Source organism: Magnolia sinica, chromosome 14, assembly GCF_029962835.1.
Source record: "Magnolia sinica isolate HGM2019 chromosome 14, MsV1, whole genome shotgun sequence".
NCBI classification, from domain to species: domain Eukaryota; kingdom Viridiplantae; phylum Streptophyta; class Magnoliopsida; order Magnoliales; family Magnoliaceae; genus Magnolia; species Magnolia sinica.
The window spans coordinates 65855369-65860150 of NC_080586.1; the positions used below are offsets into that span (position 1 = coordinate 65855369).

Here is a 4782-nt window from a genome sequence, read left to right on the forward strand (position 1 = left end):
CACTTGTAAAGGAGAACCAAAAATAGACAGCTAGGATTGCACAATCGGTGCCACTAGTGACACTCAACGGTCTGGATTTACCATAAGTAGGCCACGTGTACAGGAGAGTCACGACAAACATAGAGTGGTCCATTGCGTGATGAATCAGAAAGGGCCACAGCTACAATTCCATTTGAAAAAGGAATGTAGGAGATAGTTGAGGAACGAAGGCTCCTCGTGGGGGAACAGCTGCGATCCCACGTTTCCTTGCATTCGTGTATGGGTTTAAGGATCCAATCAGAATCCTATTTCTAGAAAAGCTACATGAGTGTGATACAAAAGCCACGCGTCTAAATACGATAAGAATCCTATTCTGGCACACGTGTATGAAATCCAGACCATCATCAGGTGGGCACAAACATCTACGAGCCATTCCAATCATTCACTGGGCAACATGTGTACAATGAGAAGGTCTCTAGTTCAACTGGTTGTACAACAAGTTACGGTCCACCCGGTAATAACTTCCAACCCGTTAAGTGCATACAAAATCCAATCCGTTCACTAGATTAGTCCCACCATGAGGATCATATTGGAGAAAAATAAGCTCTATCTACTCATCATATGGGCCACACTATAGAAAAGAATAATTAGATATTAATAAATAGCAACATAGAAGTGTGATATGCATGATGTGTTGATATGGCTGGATTTTTCATAAGGTGATCCTCATGATGGGGCCAACCTACTGGACGGATCTGATTTTGTATCTACTCAATTGGAAGTTATCAGCTGGGTGGACCGTAACTTGCTTACCAAACGGTTTGAATTGGAACCTACTCGTTAGACAATGAACGGCTAAAACATAAAAGAATTAACCAAAGGTCCAAAATCAATGTACATGTTTGGTGAATCTGATTACAAGGTAAGCCTTTTTGTGCTTTTGGCTAGGGGACTTACAAGGTTGGATGAAAGACATGGAACTCTTACACGTACGACATGCTGACATGTGTGCCAGAGAGAATCCTACTCGTGTGAGTAGCCTCTCTCTCTCTAATATTATATAACATCCACAGCTTTATATAACAACAATAGCTGAAAAAGAACAATAGTAGAACCCTCTCTTTAATATTATATAACATCCACAGCTTTAAAAAACATACAACCATAGCTGAAAAAGAACAATAGTAGAAACCACAATGGAGAATCAACTACAGCAGCAACAACAACGTCCACACCCTCCCATTGCCAGGCTCTTCAACTCCCATTTACAGCTTCTAAACCTTCTCTTTTATTTCCTAATCTTTGGCTTTGGTTTGACCCTTGGTATCACAGCTAGTTTCTATCTCAAAAACCTCTCCTTCAATCTACTAACTGCCCAATTCTCATATTTGCCACCACCACCACCACCATCACCATCATCATCATCCACATCACATAGGCCACATGGGTCCCGCAATGCCGGTCGCATTGGCCTCAAGGAGTATGTGCAGCCACATTCTCTCATGCATGATATGTCCGTCCCGGAGTTGCTATGGAGAGCGTCAATGGTCCCGCGGTGGGACGGCAAAGCCCCATACAGACGGGTTCCTAAGGTGGCCTTCATGTTCTTGACTAGGGGTCCATTGAGTTTGGCCCCACTGTGGGAGAAGTTCTTCAAAGGGAATGAAGGGCTGTACTCTATCTACGTCCACTCACATCCATAGTTCAATGGAACGGTGCCTGAAGAATCCATTTTCCATGGAAGAAGAATCCCAAGTAAGGTCTGTTTCTTGCAAGAATTCTTTTATTTTCTTTTGTTTCTTCTGCCATCCTTCTTGTAAATGTCTATATTATGGTATGGAGAGAGTATCAAAATGTGTCGTTTGTACCGCATACATTCTTATATGAAGCCACAATTTCGGAATGTATATTATCGTATCGGCATGTCTTGGGGTAACTCATAAATTCATATGCATGTGCATAAACTAGATACAAAGCACTATTATCTTGATGGATTGGCGCATATGTACTGGTGGGCTATACAATGAGTTGAGTTGAGGTGGGCCAAAATTGGCTTGACTCGTCCCTGCTTTCCTTAAGCTCAAGCTCGCCCTCGAGATTAACATTAGAGCTTGGCTTGTTTGCCAAACCTTTCGAGGTGAGCTAATGGATTGAGTCGGAGCGAGTTAGTGCATCGAGTCAGGGCGAGCTTGTCTCGAGTCTAGTCAAGCTTGCTCCCACCTCAATCCAGCACCCGACCCAACCCCCAAATCAAATATTCAATTATATATATATTCTTTTTCTTTCTTTTTTTTTTTCTTTTTTTTTTTTACACACGCACACACACTCACGCCGTAGTGGGCTTTCACCACCTATGGATACTATATATATATATTAGATAGAGTCATAATGATCCTTTTTTGTGGGTGCTTAGCGTGAGTGAGTGGCTGAGCGCAGGCCGTGTGGCTAAGACGAGTTGGGCAAATGCTGAGCCAGGCAGACACTGAGTAGAGAGAGAGAGATTATGGAGGTTGAGCGCAGTAGGTCGAGTAAGGGAAAGGGAAAGGGCAAGAAAGGGATGGACGATCGGGTAGAGTAGGATTTTTTTTTTTTTTTTTGAAGTTTTTAGTTTTACTTTTTTTATTTTATATATATATATATATATATATATTCGAGTCGAGTCAATCAATACTATGCTCGAACTCGGCTCATTTTCAAAATGAGTTGGGTCATATAAAGTTCGGCTCGACTCGAGTCGTCATTCAAGCCGAGTTAAGCCAAGCTACATCAAACCAAGCTGAGCGAGCTTTTCGAGCTAGCTTGGCTTGTGTACAACCCTATGTACTGGATCCGGATAGTCCATTTGTGGGGCCTTACATTCAGATCTGGTTGGCATTTTTTGACCTGCAACCCAACCCAATTTGAATTCCAACCAGCCCAACACAACCCAATCCAATTCACATGCCTATTCCTAGCCCAACCTTAACTCGAGTTGAATTTGCTAAACCTATCATGAATTCAAATTGGGTTAGCATTTTCCAATATGAGGACCTTGACAATCCGACCTGACCCAACCCAGCCCAAACTCGGTTTGGTCCCAAATCCAAGTTGCAGCTCTATTTCCATTGATGGGCCATAGACTGTATATTTCTTCTCCTAACCGTCAATTTGCACTGGTCAAGTGTACTCAAATCCATATCTAGGATCATCAAACCTGGCTGATTTTTGGGGCATGTCTGTCCATGGTGGTGCCTGGCAAATGAATTCTAGTATTATTATGTTAAGAGAATTTTTTTTAGGGCATAACGTTCATCGTCTTCTTTCTTTGATTCAGGTGGTGCAATGGGGAAACCTTAACATGCTTGAAGCTGAACGTCGTCTCTTAGCCAATGCTCTACTAGACTTCTCCAACGAACACTTCATCCTCCTCTCTGAGTCATGCATTCCCCTCTTCAACTTCTCGACAGTCTACTCCTACCTCACTAACTCCACCAAGACCTTTGTCGAGGCCTATGATGATCCGGGCCTGACCGGCCGCGGTCGATACAGCAACCGCATGAGGCCACGTGTCAAGCTTGATCAATGGCGGAAGGGCTCGCAGTGGTTTGAGATGGACCGCAGCCTAGCGGTCGAGATCGTCTCTGACCGCCGGTACTTTCCGGTCTTCGGGAGGTACTGCAAGCCCTCATGCAATGTGGATGAGCACTACATACCAACGTTTGTGAGTGTGAGGTTCTGGTGGAGGAACTCAAACAGAAGTTTGACTTGGGTTGACTGGTCAAAGAGTGGGCCCCACCCAACTAGGTTTGGGAGGAGGGAGGTGACCATTGATCTTTTGGAGAGGCTGAGGGCTGGGCCCCAGTGCAAGTACAATGGGAGGAGCACCAGGGTTTGCTTCTTGTTTGCAAGGAAGTTCTTGCCGAATGCATTGGACCGCTTGATGAGGTTTGCACCAAAAGTCATGGGCATCCATTGAATATGAGAGACTCCTCTGCCCGAGGACATGTACAATATACTCGGGTTTTCAGTTTGTAGAAGTGGGGCCCATGGTTTAGTGATCGAGACCATTGATTGTAGCCAGCAAGTTGAATGGATAAGTTGTCCTATCAGATGGATTGATTTTGGTGAATCCATGCACTGGGGCCTAATAAACCGGATGTCTGGATCAGGAGTAAATAATTCGGTACTCTGGCATTGATTGTTGATGTTCGATAGTTATTGTATTAAATTTAGGTTAGGGCACAATAGCCGTTGATTACTTCATAAATCAAAAGAGTCCATGTAATGTTTAAGGAGCACACCTTGTGAATTTTTAATTTGGTACTCCACTGGATTTGAGAATTTTTGTAACATCGACTGGTTACAAGCATGATTGTGAGATTTCATGAAATATAATCTTTTATTGATCTCGTTGGAAGTATTTTTCTATGTATTTTACTTGTAGGTTTGCAAGTGCATGGCATGTGGAGGGCCTGGTGGGGATTTTTCTCCTCAGGCTCGACCGGTCGAGTGTCCTGCTCGACCGATTGAGGGTGGCGCTCGACCAGTCGAGTGGGGCTCGACTCAAAGTCCAGTGACCAATTATTTTTATTCGTTCGGGCTACTCGACCAGTCGAGGAGTCTGCTCGAGCGGTCGAGGCTCCGCTCGACCAGTCGAGGACTCTACTCGACTAGTCGAGGTTACGCAGATTCTAGTCCGATTTTGTGCGGGATTCAAAAATTTGAGGCAATTTTTGCACCCATGCGAAAGGAAGTTTCCTAAACTATAAATAGGAGGTACCTAGGGCTTTCTAGGTAATGCAAGAAGGTTTCCTAAAACTTTAC

At 43.9% G+C, this 4782-nt stretch overlaps 1 pseudogene; it reads left to right on the forward strand.

Annotated features, from left to right (window-relative positions):
- Window positions 1-870: 870 nt before the first annotated feature.
- Window positions 871-4336, forward strand: LOC131225385 (glycosyltransferase BC10-like; annotated as a pseudogene).
- Window positions 4337-4782: the final 446 nt, after the last annotated feature.